Source organism: Callithrix jacchus, chromosome 6, assembly GCF_049354715.1.
Source record: "Callithrix jacchus isolate 240 chromosome 6, calJac240_pri, whole genome shotgun sequence".
Taxonomy (NCBI): domain Eukaryota; kingdom Metazoa; phylum Chordata; class Mammalia; order Primates; family Cebidae; genus Callithrix; species Callithrix jacchus.
The window spans coordinates 3,449,431-3,472,757 of NC_133507.1; the positions used below are offsets into that span (position 1 = coordinate 3,449,431).

Consider the following 23,327-nt stretch of genomic DNA (forward strand, 5'->3'; position numbering starts at 1 on the left):
GTTGCGCTTTGGAAGGTGACGCCGACTGCGGGAAAGGGAGCGAACAAGGGGGTCTGCGCGCCCCGGGGGTGTCTGCGGTGTTTCCGGGCGGCCTCCAGGGCTGGGAGACCCGGGCCCGCCCCGCCGGTCTCTGTCCGAGGTGCTGACGGGGCTCCGCGGGCTCCGAGAGCCGGAGGCCGAGCCTAGGCGGGCCTCGGGGGAGCCGCTCTGCCCGGAGAGGCGCGGGCTGCTGACCCAGGGTTGCTCGGGTCTTCGGTGCGTGCAGACTCGATTCGATCCTCTGAGCTGCGGAAAGCGGAGGTCGGTACCCCCAGGTGCGGAGCGGGCTTTTGCCAGGAATGCTTTAGGAGGTCAGGGAATCAGGAGAAGGATGACCCTCTCATCTGTTAATTCGGCTGAAATGCCGTGGGATTTGAGAACTGGTTTAGTTTTCTGCTGAGAGACACTCTAGAAGGAGCATTGGTAAACAGTATTATTTTGGAAGAAATCGTTTGGCAACTTTTTGTCGGACATGCAACATTGAGAATACAGTGAGACACCGTATCAGATCCACTCGGTGGCTTCTCAACTCTGGTGTACGTCGGAATCACGTGGGCAAACTTGCTTTAAATGCGTGCTCGCTAGTTCCTCTACGGGATGCTGATCAAGCTAGGCTGGAGTCTTGGGGTCTCTGCATTTAAAACTACTTCTGCAATATTTTGAAGCAGGTCTTTTGTGGACAACATTTTGAGAAACTTTGCAGTAAGTCACAGAATTACGAACATTTACAAATAAAATGAAACTGTTTTTTAAAATAGACATTAGTGAGATAATTTTAAAATGCCTACCACTCTTAATCTAAAGCTTTTAAATTTATAATACGTATTTTAAGATGTACCTGTTTTCAAAGTATATCACTTAGGACATTTGTAAGTCAAATATTATAACAGTTAACAGTGTTAGCAAGAAGGAATGTGACTGCACAAATTACCTTACAATAAAAATTAACATTATGTATATTTTACTTTTTATGTAATACTATAAAAATAGTTTTACTCAAAATGTTTGTTTTATGGTTTTGAGGAAACAGGTTAATGCATTTAAGATCCACACGCTGTAATCTGTGATTTTCTCAGTTGGGGACTTCACATTCTCTAGAGAAGACAGTTAAGTACAGAAGTTAATTGACTGTTTAGTGGTTTATGATGTTGGAGGATGGCAAGCAGGAGAGAAACGTATTGATTTGGCCCTTTGAGAACGCAATACGATGGTGAGATGATTCCAGGAGGGAGGAGAGTCTGTTGTTGCACACCATCACATATTTGTTGGAGTTGTTTTTTAAACTTGGTTTCCAGTTGTTCTGGCATCATGCTGATAGTTGGTATGTTTAAAAACTTCATCAATATTTGCCTAATTCGTGAATTGAAGTGTCTCAATTTTCTCTGAACCCAGTAACAGAAAGACAAACTGAAGATGAAGGCCGTTGTATTAATCAGTCTCTAAGTGCATATTACATAGCCAATAGCTATGCACAGCATACCACAATATACTTGTATGCCTTTTTTGCATTCTTATGATAGTAATTTTTCTTGCTCTGTAAACACACACTAATTATAAACAAATATTAAAGATGAGTAGGATTAGAGACCGAAGGAAGGCTATTAGGCAGATGTGAATGTCAGCCATTTAAAATAGCTTCCTCTCACAAGGAGATTGATCACATCGTGTTCTAGAAAATTCTGATTTTCCTTAAAATATTTGTGGATGGTAATAGCTATGATATTTCACAGGTTACTAAAGGAACCTCAAATGGAACAATGGTTAAATATCATTTAGGGACTCACATTTTAGAGTTAATGAACAGAAAATATACGAGCATAGGATTAGAGCTGCCAGTCAGTCACGTTGCTCAAAAACAGTAAAATCTATTCATGAGCTTTATTAATCACCTTGCTGGTCACACAAAACTAAGTGTGGTAAGTTATGAAACTAGAGAAGTGGTCTCATTTTAAGCGTGTTGTAAACTCTTAGAGCAGATATGACAACAGGTGATTAATAAGGCTGAATAGATTTTACTGTTTTCAAGCAACGTGACCGAGTGATACCTCTAATCCTATGCTCGTATATTCTCTGTTCCTTCCCTCCAAAATATAGCAACAGGTAGGATGTGGCATGTTCCATTAGAGAAACAAATGATAGACGTAGACAGAAGAGGGAGGGAGGAGGAGCGATGGGAGAAGCTAGCTAGGAAGAGGGTGGAAAGCTTCATGAAGGAAATTATATTTAAATTGTGTGAGGGGTGTGAATAGAATTCTGACTGGCGTGCTTGAAGGACCATATTCTGGGTTAGGAAAGAAAATGGCAGAGTTACGAATGGGTAGATGAACAGGATGAGATTTACAAGGGGAGATTTGAGAGAAGAAGTTGGAAAAGCAGGACAAACCCCTGTGCACCTAGGACCTTTTGCAGGAGGCCAAGGACTTCAGGTGATAATTTCAGGAAATAAGGAGCCTGTAAATGGTCAAGGTTTTAAAGCAGGTAATTGACATGATTTGAGATGTGGCATAAGATGAATATTTTGGCCAAAATGTTAATTTAGTTAAAGGATTTAGGATGGTGAGGTAGAACGAATGAGGGATAAATGATCTTTGAAGATTCTTTCTTGAAATTTCCCCATCAGGTTTTGATCAACATATTTTTGAAAACCTGTATTTAGTGAAATAACTACAACTTCACCAATGTTCAAAAGAAGAACTTTGAAAAACATGTGTATCTCAACACGGGGAGAGACGTGTGTGCATTTGCTCGTGAGTTTTTTGAGGGTGATTGCAGAGAATAGCAACAGACACTAGGCAAGAGGGATGCTGTTGTTGCCTTTTGCTTTCTACAGTCACCGACTCCGGTCCTTATCTCCTGGTAGCCCGTGTCGACCACGCCTCTGCGAAACGTCTCTGACCGCAAATAAACATCCACAGATCTCATCATTCATTCTGGTGTTTTGTGGTAACAATCTGGGAAGGAGATGTGAATGATTGAATATTTAGCATTGGTTTTGCCGTAGCTTGCTTCCTGGACAGTGGAGTTCTACATTGTATTGTTTTCTAAATCTTTTCATGTTTCCTTTCATACACTCTTTCTTTTTTGTTTTTTTTCTTCCTTTTTTTTTTTTTTTTTTTGAGACAGAGTTTCGCTCTCATTACCCAGGCTGGAGTGCAATGGCGCGATCTCGGCTCACCGCAACCTCCGCCTCCTGGGTTCAGGCAATTCTCCTGCCTCAGCCTCCTGAGTAGCTGGATTACAGGCACGCATCACCATGCCCAGCTAATTTTTGTATTTTTAGTAGAGACAGGGTTTCACCATGTTGACCAGGATGGTCTCGATCTCTTGACCTCGTGATCCACCCGCCTCGGCCTCCCAAAGTGCTGGGATTACAGGCTTGAGCCCCCGCGCCCGGCCTGCATGTACTTACTTTTTACCTTATTAACTATCTGGTGTTAGGGACGTAAAACTGGATTCCGACTCTAGTGATGATGATGATGATTTCTGTGATTTAACTCGCACTTCGTCATCACTTCAGGCTTAATCTATTAAAATTAACTCCACCCTAAGGAAAGTGTAACTACATGACTTTTTTTTTCATTTCATGCATATAAATAATCAATTATTGTTCTTTTTTTAAAAAAATTAGAGTTCCTTTTGGGTAACATATAAATGTGTATTTTTAGTTATCATGAGACATATTCATCCATTATGCTAGCTGTTTTGTGTTCATTCCTCACTTGTTGCATTTTCTTATCATAAAATCACTTTTTTAACGTCTCGGTGTGAAATAAGTGTGGTGCATATGAACATAATTTTAGCACGTTTCAAGAAGCCGCTTTGGAGCAGTATCACTACTAAACGGATACAGTCTTAGCCAGGTACAAAATCACCCTCACACACACAATTTGCACTATTATTTTACTTTTTTCTTTCTCCTTTTTAGAAGCGGGCAGAGAGGAGAGGAGGATTCAGGCTAGAGTGAGCTGGGATTAGAGGTTTGGAAAACCCAGCTTTCAAACATCTTTGACCAAATTCCTATCCGTCAGTCCTCCTTCTCCCCATTTCAGCGTCTAGAGGCTGCTTTGCCATCGGTGAGTGCTGAATGAGCACACCGCCTGTCCGGTCCCTGGCTGCGTTCTCAGGCAGGAGGAGCTGAACCCCAGGGGTCCAGGTAGTATGTTCAAGAAGAACTTTATAGCATTGAAAGCTGTGGGTTCTGTTGAGTCCCTGGGAACCTCTAGCCTCAGGCAAGTCACTTAATCCTCAGGAGTTCAGTTGGAGGTTTCCAGATGCCCACTGTGTGCAGAAACAGTTGATACCAAAGTGATACCATGAGGGGCTGAGCTCTGCAGAGAAAATGTGAGTGAGGGCACCTGTCCTCACATGTTAGCGGGCTGTCCTTTACTGATTGCTTCTGGAGAGGCCAGGGCCATATTCAGAGTTTGCATATGAATTGCTCTTAGCAGTTTAAAGGTAGGAAATGCGCTAATGTTCTTATTATAAGGCATGCTGGGGGATGACTCGGCAGAAAGGAAGACTGTTTTCCTGACCCAGTTGGGGCTGGAAAACTGCTTGCATGGAAGGCACTTCAGGGGTAAGGCCCAGGGTGTGTGTCTGTGCTTGGTTCCAAGTTGCTGCCTTTCGGACGTGAGGCTGTTTATTGAGCACATTACTTTTCACTGACGGTCTGTTTCATGCATAAGTTATGATCATTCATCAGTGCTGAGGCACTGATAAGAAAGCACATAATGAACCTCAGAGATGGCTGACAATAATACCTTATCTAATACGCTCTTTAGGAAGATAGGCCTGTGTTTAATATTAGAAGGTATGGTATAGAGAGCAAAAAGAGAATGCTTTTTGCCTTTCCCCTCAGGGACGTTGTAAAGCTTATCTTACATCTCTTAAAAAATGGATCTTACATGCATCGTCCTGTTGTGGACGGCCTCTTGCTTGAGCCTCCGCTGGGCTCTGGGATCTTGTGGCAAATTTGCTTATTTACATGTAGTTAAAGAATTACATCTGGTAGGTAATTGAGTTGCAGTTGACAAACTATGACTGATGTTTGTGTTTGACTCCAGCGTTTGGTTTCTCCAAAGATAAAATAAGCTGCTTTATTTCCTTAGATAATGGTAAATAAAATGAGGTCAAAAACATGGCTTTTGCTTCTTGGGCTAATTGCCAAATGAAGGTATCTTGTAGATTTGGTTCCTGTTTCAATGAAGAACCGAGTAGACGTTAATGAGGAGGGCAGTGTTCTTTTAATGAAACGCGTGCAGGAACAAAAGAAATGCTCAGTAGCAGGTGTAGAGTTCTCCTAGGGTGTCATGTCTCTTGGAAAGAAAGGCTCAAGTTTGGGACTGCAGACGTCTTGATTTTCACAAGGAATACCATCTGAATTCAGAATCTGATTTTTCAGAATTCTAATATGAGTGGCAGCTCTTCTTTTCTTATATGGATAACCGAACCTTTCTTTCTCATAGGGGTCTGTGTCTTACGCATGCTGGTCGTTGCATTTTGATGACTGAAGCCTATCAAACATTTGAAATCTTCTGTCATTCATGTTGAGGTGTGACCTAGGGAGTTGGTGACTAACAGTTTTACACCATTCTTCGGTGTATAAAATGCTTCAGGTATTATGTCACGTTCGATTTTCAAACTTAATCATCAGCTGGTGAGGTAGGTAATAGAGGTGTTAGCCTCATCTCCATTTTTTAGATGAGAAACTAGGCTCGGAAGTAATCCCAATGTTCTCACTCTTACTCCGTGGCAAAGCTGGGAGTGGGTTCTGTTTCTTTGGTCTTTCTTTTGTTTTTTCGAGACGGAGTTTCGCTCTTGTTACCCAGGCTGGAGTGCAATGGCGCGATCTCGGCTCACCGCAACCTCCGCCTCCTGGGTTCAGGCAATTCTCCTGCCTCAGCCTCCCGAGTAGCTGGGATTACAGGCATGCACCACCATGCCCAGCTAATTTTTTGTATTTTTAGTAGAGACGGGGTTTCACCATGTTGACCAGGATGGTCTCGATCTCTTGACCTCGTGATCCACCCACATCGGCCTCCCAAAGTGCTGGGATTACAGGCGTGAGCCACTGCGCCAGCCCTTCTTTGGTCTTTCTACCTCATCAGGCCATGGGGCAACAAAACATGCTCCATTAGGGACTCATGGGACTGGATCTTCAGTGACCTTCACTGCTGTCTAAATTGGGCATTTCCCATTCTGCGTGTCCGTGAAAACTTACTCTTTCCTGCAAAACTGATCCTAGTGCTAAATATTCTTTGGTTGTGTTTGCTTACTCTTTGTCCTCCATCTCTCTCTGTTAGACCACCCACTCCATGAGACAGGGCTGTTTGTATGAGCCGTTCTTTGCGTAGGATCCAACATTTGATAGGTACCTTTTCAGTATTTGTTGAAAGGAATACGTGAATGAAGAATAAACAAATGAATAAATAGGTAAGTGCATGAAGGAAGTGATATGTAAATTTCCAGTGAAATACGTGTATATCTCCGAATTTGGGCTCAAGATAGAGAAAAATCTTACAGCCTAAATGTATATATCCAGCGTTTACTTTAGAGGACTGAATTTTATCATGATTTCTGTGATTGCACCCAACATAATACCACCAGCAAAAGATCACAGAATCGGTAAAGTATTCTGTGGCTGGTACTCCTTTCCCTGGGGAACTTTTGTGCTGATTTCAAAGCAGAAAGGAGAGGAAAGGATTGCAGGGGTCTCTGAACATGTAGCCTCTGTAAGTGCCGGTGAGGGTCGTCTGAGCACCAATCACTGGTGCCTTTGTACACCCAAAGTTTTGTTTCTACTTGTAAAGGAGATGCAAGTGGAGCTTTCCTGTATTATAGGGGAGCTCTGATGTTCTTTTTGTGTAGGGATTATTTGGGCTTTGTCTTCCCCTCCCGCTGACCACTCAGCAGTTCCGTGGAGCAGAGCTGGGTTTCGTTTGTTTGCTAGTTTTCCAGTGCAACTTACTTCTGAGCCATTAAGAGGTTTCCCTAGCTGCAAAATTTGAAAGACGAGGACTAAGACAGGTCTCATCCCTTAGCGATTTGCTCAGTGCCGTTCTGTCAGGATTGCGAGTGAGTTTCTTCATCTCTGTAGCTGGAAATGTAGTTTGCCCGTCATTCCTTTGTAGTCAAGAGACCACATCCAGAATCAGAGGTCACGTGTGAGCATTAGCTAGTGTATCTCTTTTTGCATTTTTCCGCTGAACTTAAGCATCACACAGAAGCATTTACTACAGATATCCGAAACACTGGCATGTGAGTAAAGTCTGGCACCAAGAGGAAGGGACTGCAGTGTTCTCTCAAAATTTGGCCTATGTAAGTGCTGGTTAGTGAGGTACTAACATTTCAGATGAATAAGAATGAGGTTAAGATGTGAGAGCATCACAGTTCTTTATGTGCCTTAATTGACGTTTAAAAGAGGATGTGAATTGTATTGATTACATCATCATCGTATTTTACCCTTTTTTTTTTTTACAATAAAAGAATTCCTTTTATGTAACCGCTAAATCCACATGCTGTGATTCATGATAGTATATATATGTGTGTGTGTGTGTATATATATATATTTGAGACTGAGTTTTTGCTCTTGTTGCCCAGGCTGGAGTGCAATGGCACGATCTTGGCTCACTGCAACCACTGCCTTCTGGGTTCAGGCGATTCAGCTGCCTCAGCCCCCCCAGTTGCTGGTATTACAGGCACGTGCCACCATGCCAGACTGATTTCTGTATTTTAGTAGAGGCGGGGTTTTACCATGTTGGCCAGGCTGATCTCAAACTCCTGTCCTCAGGTGATCCACCTTCCTCAGCCTCCCAAAGTGCTGGGATCACAGACGCTAACCGCCATGCCCAGCCCGTCTGTTTTATTTTTTGTGTTAACTTTAAAGATGACAGAATTCTGTTAGTTTAAAATGATATAACCCTGATTGTGTTTGATACATATGTATAAAATATTTGTCAGTTCAGGGTCACATCACTGTTCTTTTACACTGTAATTTTTTGAATAAGTCTTTACAATGATTAATTTTAATAAGCAGAAGGAACAGGCTTTTTGGGTCACCCGTTATTCCATGCTGTGTGTGTGTGTATCTATGCAGACCAAAAATGATCGTGAAAGAACAAAACGAATTTGGATAATTTATTGTAATGGTATTAATTTTTGCCGATGATGCTAATTATCTATGTGAGAGGTAAGTCCATATATCAGGTCTAAAGTGTACTAGGTTGGTCACAGAGCACAGTTCTCACTGTGGAGGATATGCTAGGTAAATATTGGTTGAGTGAATTTTTGGGGTCTTTGGCCCTTGTGGTAAAGCTGTATCCTTGAACTGTTTTATTGCAGAGATTCTCTTTTTTGGGTGTTTAGCCCATGAAATTAACTGTGGCTTTAAACATTGAAGATCCCTATGAACTTGTGACAGAAAAAAAATCTGAAATGTGGAAAACAATGCCATCCCTCTGGCCCAGACCAGTAGTTCCAAAGCTATGGACCAAGAACCCTTGGGAGATGTTGGAGTTACTGCCAGGTGTCCTCCAAGCATAATTCTCACCATTGGTATATGCTAAAGCTGCAGAGGCCACCATCGGGGCAGGGCCTGCAAAATGCCTTGCCTTTCCAAGGCAGTGCGCATGCTAGAGAGAGGGCGGGGAGACCTGCCTGAAGGCCTGGATGAATTGTGCCATATTCTTTTTTAATGCTGTTAAAAACTCTGCAGTTAACTCACTGGTATGAGGGTAGATTGGAATGTGGCGTTGAATGAGTTTTCATTTCCGAATCTTTCTTTTGATTTCGCCGTGGTCACCAAAATTCCCTGTGAGATGTCATTCCTTGGGGCACCGACTAGGGCAGTGCTTGCTTAGAGAACGCCGTCCTGTAGAATGTTAATGTATGCCCTGCAGTCGAAGTGTTTCTGCTCAAAGAACGTTGGAAATGATGGCAAACGCATGAAAGGTGCTTCTCTGCTGCAGGAATTGTCAGGTACTTTAGTACACTGATGACTTTGTAAATCTTCATGGGGGGTGAAGAATTCAGCGTTTTCCGGATAGATTTGGCTGGAGATTGTCTCTTTGTGAAGGGATGAGGGACCCCATTAGCACTTCTTCACAAAGTGTTTTGTAGAATACAGCTTAAGAAATGTGTGGCAGAGGACTGAATCAGAATGCCCTCCATGGTAATGACAGTGGCAGAGAAGACTGCTGCGTTAACAGAGCCACTTTAGCTGACAGTGCCCGCGTTGTGGAAGACAACATTTTGAAAAAGAATCTACTGGTTAACAAGGAGACGAGATATTTTCCAGGAATGAAGATTAAATTATCGTTAATTGATTAAAAAAAACAAGATTTTTTTTTTGTTTTACATGAACAGTTTGTGTGACATTGAGGGGAGGTTTTTATGTATTACACCTTCTTATTTTCTTGTACATATTATAAGAATAAATGATAAAGAGGACATGGTGGCTCATGCCTGGAATCCCTGCACTTTGGGAGGCCAAGGTGGGCAGATCACCTGAGCTCAGAAGTTCAAGACCAGCTTGGCCAACATGGCAAAACCCCATCTCTATTAAAAATACAAAAATTAGTTGAGTGTGATTGTGCTTGCTTGTAATCCCAGCTGCTGAGGAGGCTGAGTCACAATAATCTTAAACCTGGGAGGCGGAGGTTGCAGTGAGCTGAGATCGCACCACTGCACTCCAGCCTGGGCGACAGAGAGAGACCCTGTCTCAAAAAAAAAAAAAAAAAGAAAGAAAAAGAATAAATGATAAAGAGGGAGAGAGATGTGTATTGAAGAGGAGCGAGTGCAAGTGGCATCAACAGTAGCTTAATTTGGAAAACAAAATACAGCTCCCTGAGGCCACTGAGTGTGGCCATATTTCGTAGCCTTGGTAAAGGCCACTAGAGAGTCTCCTTCCATCTCCGAATATATTCTGTTACATACACAGATACTGTGACATGTAATTTATCTTATATACAATGAGATTATATAGTATAGTATATAATTTTTATGTCAGTCATATTTACATATAAAATGAAATTCTGTTTGCATGAAGGATTCTAGTGATGAAAGTATTTGACCTCCTCTGGAGAAAGTCATTCCTAAAATTCCTCTTATGGCTAATTTTGTATAATCCCTTTTTTTTTTTTTTGTGAGACGGAGTCTCGCTCTGTCACCCAGGCTGGAGTACAATGGCATGGTCTTGGCTCACTGCAACCTCTGCCTCCCGGGTTCAAGTGATTCTCCTGCCTCAGCCTGCTGAGTAGCTGAGACTACAGGTGTGTGCCACTGCACCTTGCTAATTTTTTTGTATTTTTAGTAGAGATGGGTTTTCACTATGTTGGCCAGGTTGGTCTTGAACTCCTGACCTCGTGATCCACCCACTTCTTCGTCTTAAAGTGCTAGGATTACAGGCATGAGCCACCACACCTGGCCTAATTTTGTTTCATTCTACAAAGAGTGTACACCTGTTCGGGAATAGTCGGTATCAGTAGCTCAGGGGCAGATGCATTTTCTGGAGTGTTCTGTAAACCACAGTACTCTCGTAAGAGGACAATATCGATTAAGCGCCACTGCAGAGGCCTCTCTGGGACGTGACCTGTACTTGGCTCAGGGATTGTAAAAGGCTTGTGCTCATGGGTGAGTAAATGAAAGCAGATCCAGAGATTCAAAGAAGTTCAAAAGTGTTAATTGATTGTGATGGTTTTTTGTTTGTTTGCATGTGTGTGTCTGTGTGTGTGTGTGTGTGAGAGTGTGTGTGTGTGTCGGTGTGTGTTGGCATTTAGAAGCAGAGAAATGCAGTTTTTCAAAGAAGGGTTCTTGTTTTGGAAATACAGTGCTTATCTATCTATATTAATCAATCAATCAATCATCCATTCATCTTTCCTTTTCTCCTTATGCCTGAAGAACCATTTTGTCATAAAATAAAGTTTGAAGCAATACTAAATATACTAAATAAAACACGGTTCTCCAGGCTTAAGAATTTACTTGGTCATCACAAACTGTTTGGAATGTTGATTATCTAGGTAATTTCCTCCATACTTCAGGGTATTTTGCCTTCAGAGAACATAGGGGGTTTAGCTTTCAAGCTCGCCCTATGCAGTGGGAAGCGTGAGTTGTAAGAACGGTTAGATCCCGAGGAAGGGTTTGCGTAAACTCTGGCAGGCCCCTCACACTCACCTGTGCTGAGTCTCATCATCTTTCCGATGGGGGTGCTGGAATGGATGTTCTTTGAGTTGCCTCAAAGCTCTGATTTCTGTGTTTCTCAGAGTCCTCGAGCTGTTTGAAACATAAGGGGACCTTCTATTTGCTTTACAAGGACCGCTGCTTCTTGTCATTCGATAGCGCATGTGGTTTAATTGGTTGTCCACGTGGTGGCCAGTGGCCCGGAGCCAGTCTTCTCTGGTAGCATGCAACCCCGTTGTCAAAGCATGGTGGGTGTGGAACCTGGGAACTGTGTCTTCAGGTTCCCTTTGCGGTATGCTCTGAGCCTTGATGCTTTGTATGTAAACAGCTGGGATTTAACATCTGAATCCATGCTCATTTTCAAGTCTTATACCTAGTTTCATTAGTTTTTTTTGGTCTGAATTTAGAATTAGTAGTTTGTGAATAAAACCTTTACCTAAAAAGTAAAGGCTTTTACATTATTACCTAAAAAGAATCATCCAATAGAGAAATACCTTAGTTTTTGCTGTTGGGTACCAAATTGTCCTTATTCAGGTTTTTAGAACATTTTACAGACATTTAATTCATGCACCATCTTTGAATCTTTGGTGGCAGTTCAGTAACATAATTTTAACATTCTTTGAGTTTTTAAGCCAGACCAAAAGGAAGAGGACGGGGGTGTGGTCAGTGTCCTCTGCAGTGCTGCACTCGGCCGGGGACGGGTGAGGAGCCAGCATTTAATGAAGATAATTTTAAGCTAAGATCTCAATGATAGCATCTCTACACACAATAACATTTTGCCATATTCTACTTTTTTCTTGAGTCCTAGTCTTTTTTTTTTTTGAGACGGAGTTTCGCTCTTGTTACCCAGGCTGGAGTGCAATGGCGCGATCTCGGCTCACCGCAACCTCTGCCTCCTGGGTCCAGGCAATTCTCCTGCCTCAGCCTCCTGAGAAGCTGGGATTACAGGCACGCGCCACCATGCCCAGCTAATTTTTTGTATTTTTAGTAGAGACGGGGTTTCACCATGTTGACCAGGATGGTCTCGATCTCTTGACCTCGTGATCCACCCACCTCAGCCTCCCAAAGTGCTGGGATTACAGGCATGAGCCACCGTGCCCGGCCTGAGTCCTAGTCTTATTAAAAAAAAATTTTATATACATAAAGTCTAAGCAAGTAAACCGCTGCAGGTGTAGAGATGAAGGCTTCGGTCTGCCTGTACCAGAAGTGTGCAGAGATACCAGGAAGATTGCCTAATTGTATTCTGTCATAAGAAAAAGGATAGATATGCAAGTTATTAAGTTTTAGGAAACTACGCAGTCAGGATTAGGATTATATAGAGCCAAATGTGGAATGTGTCCCAAACTTGGAAGTAGTCGGTGAACCCCACACAAAATTTCCAAGTGTTTAACTTAGGTTTTTCTGCTGTAGGTGAAATTTTGCTGGTAAGGGATTTAACGTTTGGGGAGGGGAAATGCTAATGTAAAGAGAGTAAATAACTGATTCGCTCTAATTCACCACCTTGACGTAATACGTCTACAGTGGTGGTGCCACATATGTTACTTAAGGTTTTCTTTTTTTTCTCTTTTAGAAATATGGGTGCTTCTTGCGAAGTTCAGATGCTCAAAGGGAATGCACTTTGTTCTAAGTGGAACCAAATTAGCACACCTGGGGTAGAATCACCTCTGAGAATTGGTGGGTGGGTATAGATCGTGGGCATTGGTTGGTTTCTTGAGATTAAGAAGAAAAAGTCAATTAAAGGGGCAGATTGTCTTGCACTGGTTCTCAGCTGCCTGCCTGAATGACATTTATCTCTCCTTAGGAGATGAGCAGTGATGGCTTTACCTGCTGGTTTCTCTCTCCAAGTCTGGATACCGCATGAGTCTGTTTGGCTCAGTATTTTTTCTCATTTTATCGCATCTCTGAGTTTCTAAAACAATTAAGGAAAATTCTCTTCTCCCACGTCCTTCAGAGGAAAGCAGATGGAATTTGTTGAACAAAGGCTGACAGGAAAGCAAGCCTCTATTAATTGACATCTAATTTCCCAATATGCCAACCTTTGCCCAAGACTATATTTGATTATGCAATAATGTGCAAACAGAAAAATCAGAACCTGCTCATGCTACCGTTTTAACAGGAACTCTCGGTTCAGCCAGAGGAGGAGGGACTCACGCATCAGACTTACACAATACGAAACCATTTTCTGTGTATTATCACAAAAGCATCAGTGTTTCCAGATTGCACCTCTATAGAGATTTTTCCTGTGGGGCTACTTGCATTATTAAGGAAACTGTGAAAACAACAGTCAGAACAAAAACCCTGAAATGTAAAACAGAACCTGCTGGAATTGCCTTATAATGATAGTGGAGCCTGTTGAGATGAGGGGTTGTGAGGGACTGGTTTTGTGCATATGTGTGGCAGAACACTAGTTTTGATGCTTCACGGTGAAGTGCTGTTAACTAATCTACACTTACTCTAACAGGTTAGTGCAAAGTAAGCTATAGAGAGAGAGATTTTTAAAATTCTAGGCTTATCAAAGCACCTTGCATTTTGTAGGTTAAGAGTGAGAACTAGCTGGAAGGAGGCAAAACAGTGAACTTTTCCTTTTTTAATTTTCAAAATATATCACTGAATAAGGACCTGTTGTATTCTCTTCTGTGACTTGACTTTTCAGTTCAGTTGCTCTGTGTTGACTAGTGTATTCTTGTGCTGTCTCCTTCCCTCCAAATACTTTAGCCGTAAGAGGCAGCTTAAATCTGTTATAACCACTCTTTTTTTTTTTTGAGATGGAGTTTCGCTCTTGTTACCCAGGCTGGAGTGCAATGGCGCGATCTCGGCTCACCGCAACCTCCGCCTTCTGGGTTCAGGCAATTCTCCTGCCTCAGCCTCCTGAGTAGCTGGGATTATAGGCACGCGCCACCGTGCCCAGCTAATTTTTTGTATTTTTAGTAGAGACGGGGTTTCACCATGTTGACCAGGATGGTCTCGATCTCTTGACCTTGTGATCCACCCGCCTCAGCCTCCCAAAGTGCTGGGATTACAGGCTTCAGCCACCGCACCCGGCCGATATAACCACTCTTATAACTAAATGAAGTGTCCGGCCACATAAATCCAAATGATGATAGTTTGCGGTTTTCCACCTTTTTTGTGCCTGTGTTCAAGCTTGGCAAGTTTGACCTTTAATGCTGGTAAGTCCTCAAGGCCACGTTAAAGTTATGAAGAGAATGTCTGATCTGAGCCCAGGAGTGAGTGAGCAATTGAGCGTGAGGGCAAGGAATGTGTGAAGAATGAATAATTAGAGCTCCTGGGACGCGGTTGGGCCTCGGATGCAGGGCGGGCGTGAAGAGAGGGATGAGTTGCTGGGCACTTGGCCTGGGGAGCTGACACTCAGCCCACAGCAGACTAGAAGCCATGGACAGACCCAGGGGAACCATGGTGGTATATGAATAGCAAAAAGTGGTAAAATTGGTATAACGAACAGGAGTTTTGTTTCTTTAAGTACTTGGGACACTGGGATATCTTGCTGTGTTTCATCAGAAGGTAGCAGTCGGGGCCGGGCGCGATGGCTCAAGCCTGTAATCCCAGCACTTTGGGAGGCTGAGGTGGGTGGATCACGAGGTCAAGAGATCAAGACCATCCTGGTCAACATGGTGAAACCCCGTCTCTACTAAAAAAATATACAAAAAATTAGCTGGGCATGGTGGCGCGTGCCTGTAATCCCAGCTACTCAGGAGACTGAGGCAGGAGAATTGCCTGAACCCAGGAGGCGGACGTTGCGGTGAGCTGAGATCGCGCCATTGCACTCCAGCCTAGGTAACAAGCGCGAAACTCCGTCTCAAAAAAAATAAAAAGAAGGTAGCAGTCAGTACTGTGCCCGAAATTAAATTCTAGTTAGTTAAGCTCTTAGTAGGTTTATCCCTGAGAAAAGTGAAACCGCTGGGGGATTTTGACTACGTGAAATGCAGCCCATCCTTCTGGTGGCAGCCACGTTGGGCACGTAGTTTCTAAGAGGGTTACAATCTGCAAGGAGCTGTGCAGAAGGATCTCCAGGTGTTTTCAGGGCCGCAAACTTACGGGATGCTTAGATGCTCGCTCTGTTCAGATGTGATGGGAGGGAGGAAAGCAGGAGGGAGAGTGGTTTACTGAAAAGTTGTGAGGCCGACCTTCTCCTGCACTTCGCGGTGAACTCTATAAATGATCTGCACACCCGTAGGTTTTTATACATAGCACGTATGTGACTTTATACATAACATATGTGAGATTACATTTTTATATTTTTTAACATTGCGTCAGGTGCAGGAGCTTTCTACCTGTGAGGAGTGTTCTGTACTTTAAAAAAATTTTTTTGGAGATAGGGTCTTGCTCAGTTGCCCAGGCTGGAGTGCAGTGCTGTGCTCTCGACTCACTGCAACCTCTGCCCACTTGGCTCAAGTGAACCTCCCACTTCAGGCTCCTGAAGCTGAAGTGAGCTGGGACTACAGGAGCACACCACCACACCTGGCTAATTTTTGTATTATTATTATTTTTTTAGTAGAGAGGGGGTTTCACCATGTTTCCTGGGCTGGTCTTGAACTCCTGGGCTCAAATGATCCACTTGCCTCGATTTCCCAAAGTGCCGGGATTATAGGTGTGAGCCACTGCGCTTAGCGGGTCCTGTAGATATAAATTGTGAAATGAAGACACGTGTGGAGTTAGTAAGACCATTATTTAGGAACTTTGGTGCTCATTGCACTCTTACTACTGCTACAAAATAGGATCTGTTGTTTTCCAAAATTAAAAAAAGTCCCCAGGAAGAAAATTTTATAATCTGTAAATACATTTGGATGCATTTCTTTTAGTTTTTCATGTACGTTTATTATGTATGCACTATTACTTACACACTGTATATACAAGTTACTATCATATTTCTCTACGTAGCTTTATATTACAGGTGTGCTTGTGCTATCAACTATGTTTTACATTCCCTTTAGGTCTGTGTAGTATTCCCTTGCCTAGCTGAATAATACATTTTACTTAGTGGTTTTCTATTGTTGGACATTTAGATTACTTGCTCTGATTTGGTTTGACTAAACAATATTTTGATGAATATCCTTGTGCATAAATTACTGTATGTTGAACCATGAATTATTTCTTTGAGGTCCATTTCATTAAATAAGATTACTGAGTCAACTGGTATGAATTTTTTTAAGGTTTTTGATTCATGTAACCAAGTAGCTTTCAAGAAAAGATCTTTCCCTTTGGTCTTTTGTTGAATTGTCCAAGAATGTTCTGTATCTGTACTTCTAGATCAATTTCTGTTAGTAAATGGGAAGACAGCTGTAGCCCACAAAGCATTACAATGCAAAGTGAAAAGAGTTAAACCCCAAATATTCTTAATATTGCCATTGTTTCAACATGATCTCTTATAATAGTAAAAAGCAATACGTAATTGGGCTTTATATTAAAATTGACTTTAATAATATATTTGAGGCCTGGTGCGGTGGCTCAAGCCTGTAATCCCAGCACTTTGGGCGGCTGAGGCGGGTGGATCACAAGGTCAAGAGATCGAGACCATCCTGGTCAACATGGTGAAACCCCATCTCTACTAAAAATACAAAAAATTAGCTGGGCATGGTGGTGCGTGCCTGTAATCCCAGCTACTCAGGAGGCTGAGGCAGGAGAATTGCCTGAACCCAGGAGGCGGAGGTTGCGGTGAGCCGAGATCGCGCCATTGCACTCCAGCCTGGGTAACAAGAGCGAAACTCCGTCTCCAAAAAAAATAATAATATATTTGATATTCTGATAGGTGAGCAATACAACACACACGTTCAGGTCATCATTGTGGATGAATTTAGACAAATTCTAATTTCCACAATAAATCTTACACGAGAAAATAAAAAGTTTTTCAAAAGTCAAGCTAAGAAGTTGGGGAAAACATTGTAAGGGGCTCTAACCATTTCTATCTGAAGGTCCCTATGATCAGATTCTACAAAGGGATTTTAATCTTCATTTAATCCTGAGCTGAGCCTCAACTCCCCCAGGTGTTTGAGTGCATGGCACAGCAGTGAAATAAAGTTTGGGGAAACTGAGGCCTCAGACCTGGTACTGGGAGGGGCCCATGATCACTGCCCACACCTCAGGGGCAAGGGGTGCTCCTCCATGTCATTCATTGCCTTGACCTTTGTCCGAGTGCAGTGAGCGTGCCCCCAGTGAGCACCGATTCACTGGAGGTGTTGTTTCGTGAACATGAGTTTACTTTGCCTGCCTAACATTTTCGGGGGCTGTTTTCCATATGGTTAGTGAGATAAAAAGTCAGACATCATTTAACATGATCCAAAGTTTGATCTACTGATGCAGAGAAAAAAATGTTAAGTGGCTATTAACATGTGATTGGGCAGGGCATTTGGACCAATTTGGATTTTTCCAGATTGACTGTGAAATGTGTCAGTGACTCTTTTTCCTCCCTACCCTAATTCTTACTCCTTCCAGCATACCCAGAAAAGCAGCACCTTGGTGAAATCTACTCAGGAGGAACTTCACGTTTCTCCAAGTTTCTCAGCTACTTCTGATCGCTCTCTCTCTTTTCCTGTTTTACATCGTCAGGCGTTTGACCAAAGGTGCTCTTCTGCTTTGGAGGAGACTCGTGTTGCTGGTCGTCTTGTCTCCTTCTCTCCCATTCTTACTCTTCTTTCTGCGCTGTCAGAAATTTTAGTTCAACTCGCCCTTCATTGCCTGGTTCTGCTCCCCATTGTAGGCAGCAAAGAAATCTGTTTCAAGGTTCTCTAGCCCCTTTAAATCATAGGTTTATGTTGCTTTTTTTCCAGCCTTCAAAAAGATATTGGGGGAAAGGTCCAAAGCAAGCCCACCCACTAGGAAAAAATGCTCTCTGATTACAAAATGTCTCCTAGTAAATACATTTATTATTTAACCTGCATTGTCTTCACCACCCAGAACATCTGTCCCCAAGGCCTTCATCCTAACAATCTTTACTGATAGTTGTGGAACTCAACTTTTGTTTCCATCAGAACACTAAGAGGATTGGTTTACCTGTAAACTGCTCTTGCCCCAGACCGGTGTATTTCTCAGCAGAGATGCCGCCCCCCACGGGATTCACCTCTCTACAGATGCTCTATATTTGGCCGGTGCTGTACCCACATTTACTGTCTCCTTTCCAAAATGATAGCTTCCTCTCCATTAGATTCTTTTCCTTTAATCTGCATAAGGCAAACAGAAAGTATCTGTATTGGAAAGAGACTGGCCAATCCCTTTGCTTGGCTGCACTGTCCCAACAGTTGAATTCTTTGTTTTTTGTTTTTTGTTTTTTTTGAGACAGAGTCTCGCTCTGTCACCCAGGCTGGAGTGCAGTGGCATGATCTTGGCTCACGGCAACCTCCGCCAAGTGGGTTCAGGCAATTCTCCTGCCTCAGCCTCCCTAGTAGCTGGGACTACAGGCATGCACCACCACACCTCACTAATTTTTTGTATTTTTAGTAGAGACAGGGGTTCACCATGTTAGCCAGGATAGTCTCGATCTCCTGACCTCGTGATCCGTCCGCCCTGGCCTCCCAAAGTGCTGGGATTACAGGTGTGAGCCACTGAGCCCTGTCTTCAGTTGAATTATTTTTTACCATCACCTCCACCACGGATTTCTGGACAGCTTCCAGGACCAAAGTCAACCTGTGTCCTTGCCCACACCCTGGCTTTTGGCCAGGCCTCCTGAATTGTGCTTCACTTATCACTCAGTCCCAAAGATCATTTTCATCTCTTCCTTCTTTCTCCAGTATCTAAGTATTCACCCACTTGCCCAGTGATTTTGATAATATAGTGACGCCTCCCTTTTTCCCAGAGCCTCAGTGTGGAGCCCTCAACTGCAGCCGTCTGTGACGTGTGTTGCATCTGTGAATCTCCCGTGGTCTGTTTCCTCTTGTGCCGTATTAGTAGGTGTTTCTTTCTGCCACTTCCAGGGTGGGCAGCCTTAACGGCTCCAGAGTGCCCGCTTGATGTGTGGGGTGAAGGGGGCACTGGAGCCAGTGTCTGAGCGACAATAAGAATAAGGACCAGCTCCACCATCTGGGGAAAGTGCCTGTGGGCTGTGGCAGTGGACATTTGGGCAGCCCTCCATGCCTGGAGCGGCTTAGGAAGTCAGCAAAGAGTAGAGCAGGAAGTTCTGAGGCTCTCAGGAGGTACGAGAGCTTGCACCATTTGGTCAGTACAGGAAGCAAGATTTAGCTTTCTGAGAAAACGCTGGAACAATAGAAGAGCAGCAGACACTTGAAGCATGTGTACGGGTAGTGATGTTTGATGTAGGAGGTGACCAGAGGCAGAAGAAGACCTAGTCTCCAGGGAAAGCACTGCCCGAAGTATGTACATCTGGGCAGACAGAGCCAGGTGCTGGTCCTAGCGTGCCACGTCCCTCCGAAGGAGGAGGACGCTCTGGAGAGCTACAGTGCTGCACGTGACTGTAGTTAATAATAACAGACATGCGGAAATTACGTAGAGAGGGATTTTAAATATTCTCACCACAAAAAATGATAAGGATGTGAGGTGATGGACATGTTCATTTGCTTGATGGAATCATTCCACAGCATGTCCACACATCAAGGTCTGATGTGCCACGTCATAAATATGTACAGTTTTTCATTCATAAATTAAGAATACAAATGAAAAACACTTATTAAAGAGAGCAAGTGATCAGCGATGTAGAAGGAATTCTGAAATTTTGAGAGTCTGCAGGAAGTCTGTCCGTGTCTGCTAATTGCTAATCACCCTTCCCTTAGGTACTGTAATTACAGGGAGAACCAGAAAGAAAAGACAGAAGGAAGCTGTCTGTTAGGAGGCTGTTGGTGTGCTAGTTAAATAACTCTAGGCTGTTGACTTTTTAAAATGTTTTAAAGCTTTTTCACATAGAACAGTTTATTTCTGTGGGGGGGCAGGAACGCCACCTCAGATAAATCTATATTAGCCTATGTTTCCTCCTTGCCAAGCACCCATTGAAAGCCATGTTACATAGTTTGTCTGAAAATCAGGGGTGCATACATGGTTTCTGGTTTACTAGTGTGGTGCAAGAACATGGCTTTTATTCCTAAAAATAAAAATCTGAAATTAGGTAGGAAAGGAACAAATCTAGAGAAATGAAGGCATGATTTATGCTTGGACCAAAACTTATTTACTGGAATGATGAATTAACAGCAACATAAGGGGCTCCCTAATGAGGGGTCCCCATTATCAAAAATAGTAATGAGTTCTAGTAATGATTTTTAAGGGTGCTTTGGTAATAATAGGATATGATAAAAATTAATGTCAAATTCTGAGTCCCGAGGAGGCAGTGGAGGTGGCTCCTTTCAGATCCTTTAGCTCATGACCTTCTGTGTCTAGAGAGCCCCTTTTTAGCAGAAGGAAATGTGATCACTGCCCTGTTATTACTGTCGGGCTGTGTTCCAGGAGTGGAAATTGTAATGTTTTGAACAACGCAGTTCCCTCTGCAATTGTTCTGGACACATTCCTGAGCATCTCTGCTTTGAATTTCCACAATGAAATTGTTGCCAGTTGATGTTTAAAAGGTTATTGTTTTAAATATTTGATTAACATGAATTGTAAAATGTGCTTTGTTAAAGAAAGGAAGGAATCCTGTGAATTCTAGATAGCCTTATCATTAAACACCGTTTTCCCCCCAAGTTGATTAAAATGGAAAATACAAAATAGATTTTGAAGAACTTCTGTAAAAATGCATTATATATGTTTCAGCATTAGCAATTCTTCAATTTTTTGTTATCTGGAAAGATTATAAAAATCTAGAGATTTCACTATTCCTAAATGTCAATTGTACTTTATAATACATAATTTTAGAGAAAAAAAAAGGGCCAAATATTGCCTTGTTATTTTAGGGACTTAAGAATAAACACGTCTGATTATGTCATAATGAAATCTGAAAATAAATAAGTTTGGCAAAATGTCTATAATTCATATTTCTGAGTTTCATAAGTAAGTAGCAAAAAAAATGTACTTTTGTTATTCATTCAATATAACAGCGGCATTACCTCGACCTCTCGTTTCCTAGCTGCATCACAGGCTTTAGCAGGCTTTCATATCTCTGGCAGTTTCCTACCATTTATGAAATTTTCTACCATTTATGAGCATTTTATGAAATTCCACTTTTTTTCAATTTAATAATAAAACCATTTTACTCTAAAGCAGCTTCTTGCATTAACTTTTCTCTTCAAAATCAGCTTACATGTAATGTAAACACGTTTTAGTAAATCTTAATTCACTTGTCTCTGCGTATTCTGCCTGATTCTTATTATTGAACTGAGCATGCTTCGAAGACAGGTTCCATGTCTGCTGGTGGTTCCTTCGCTTGGCACACAGCAAAGAAAAGTTTTAAAGCATAATGTATACTTTCCTAACAAAAATGGACACTTCCATTATATCATACAGTTTCTCAGTTTCAGTAGGGAATACCTTATCTTTTGAACAGTTCATCTAGAAAGCACTGGAAGGGCAGTATCTTGATAGTGAATGGGGTCTAAGCCTTTGTATTCCACTACTGCTAATTGAGGGCTTGGGCTGAATGGATAATTAACACCCACAGTTTATTGAAAACCTCATTTTAGTAAGTAGTTTCAACTTCTTCCTTCACTGAACCTCTCCTAGAGTTGCTAATGAGTAGAAACATGCACTGATTTGAATTCCAACTCCTTTAATTTCCCAGCCTTCTTTCTGTTGGAAGCAGGGATACAATCAAAAGGCATGAAGACACAGGGGAAGAAGAGATGGAAGAAATAATAGAAACACTTAAAACTTTTCTAAACAGATTTTGAATTCTGGCCAAGATGTAATAGTGTCATTCCTCCCAGGTCCTTCCTCCTGAAGACAAAGGCTCTGGCCATGACACGACACATGAACACAGGAAGAATCTAAAGGTTGAAAGAGAAAGGCGGCCTGCCTGAGAAGCTCAGGACGTGAGGAGAGATGCCGCGTTGAGTGCGTTAGGTCTTCCTTTTGCCTTTCACATATCCCAGACGCTGCTCTGGGAAGTCTGCCATGTGGCGCTGCTGACAAGCAGACACAAGCAAACAAACAAACATCTCGAAAGAAAGCCCCGGCCAAAGGACCAGGAGAAAGAGAGCCCAGGAGCACCAAAACCTTTTTGACAATGCCTCCCCTACTCCAGCCAAACACCAACCAAAAGCTGGATGCACTTCCTCCTCATGGTTTCAGCAGTCAAGCTGGGAGCTAATCTTTCACCCACCGCTCAGTAGAAACAGGAGGATGTGCTCCCAAGATAGAGAAGAAACAAACCACACCATCAGTCAACAGGATTTGATTGACATTTATAGAACTATTTACCCAACAAAAGCAGAATAAACATTATTTTCATCTGCCCAAAGAGCATTTCCCAAGATAAACTATACCCCAAGTCTTAAACAAACCCCAGTACATTTAAAATCTTGGTATTATGCAGTTCATGTATTCTAAGCATAATGAAGTCAAACTGGAAATCAGTGACAGAAAGGTAACACTATGTCAGTAAACACTTGGAAATTACACAGTAAACTTTTAAGTCCACCTTAAGTCAAAGAGAAAGTGTCAAAGAAAACATGATACATAGTACTGAATGAAAATGAAAATGCAGCATGTCAAAATTTTAGGACTTCCCAGTTAAAGCAGTGCTGAGGGGGAAACTGTAGCACTGAAAGCTTAAATTAAAAAAAAGAACAACTCTGAAATGTAAGACCTCAAAAACTATTCAAGAAGGATCAAAATAAACCCAAGCCAAGCAGATGGTGTTCTCTCTCTCTCTCTCTCTCTCTCTCTCTCTCTCTCTCTCTCTCTCTCTGAGACCTGGTCTCGCTCTGTTGCCCAGGCTGGAGTGCAATGATGCTATCTTGGCTCATTCAGCCTCCACCATCTGGGTTCAAGTGATTCTCCTGCCTCAGCCTCCCAAGGAGCTGGGAATCCAGGTGCACACCACCACGCCCAGCCACATTTTGTATTTTTAGAGATGGGGTTTCACCATGTTGGCCAGGCTGGTTTCAAACTCCTGGCCTCAAGTGATCTGTCCACCTCGGCCTCCCAAAGTGTTGGGATTACAGGCGTGAGCCGCTGCTTCTGGCCCCAAACCAAACAATTGTAAAAATGTTACAAAGATAAGAACA

The 23,327-nt window shown here is 42.6% G+C and overlaps 1 protein-coding gene and 1 long non-coding RNA gene across 4 annotated transcripts in view; both read left to right on the forward strand.

Annotated features, from left to right (window-relative positions):
* On the forward strand, positions 1-23,322 carry LOC144582949 (uncharacterized). Its single transcript, XR_013536495.1, has 2 exons — positions 1-300; positions 8,380-23,322. It is a non-coding gene; the product is annotated as an uncharacterized LOC144582949 (long non-coding RNA).
* GABRB3 (gamma-aminobutyric acid type A receptor subunit beta3) overlaps positions 1-23,327 on the forward strand; it is a 212,770-nt gene that overhangs the window by 1,791 nt on the left and 187,652 nt on the right. Inside the window, exon 1 of one of the 3 annotated variants that reach the window (XM_054257168.2) lies at positions 1-741. The exons of the other annotated variants lie outside the window; for them this stretch is intronic. The gene's annotated coding sequence lies outside the window, so the exon portion shown is untranslated. The remainder of the gene's footprint in view (positions 742-23,327) is intronic. 3 annotated transcript variants of the gene reach the window in all.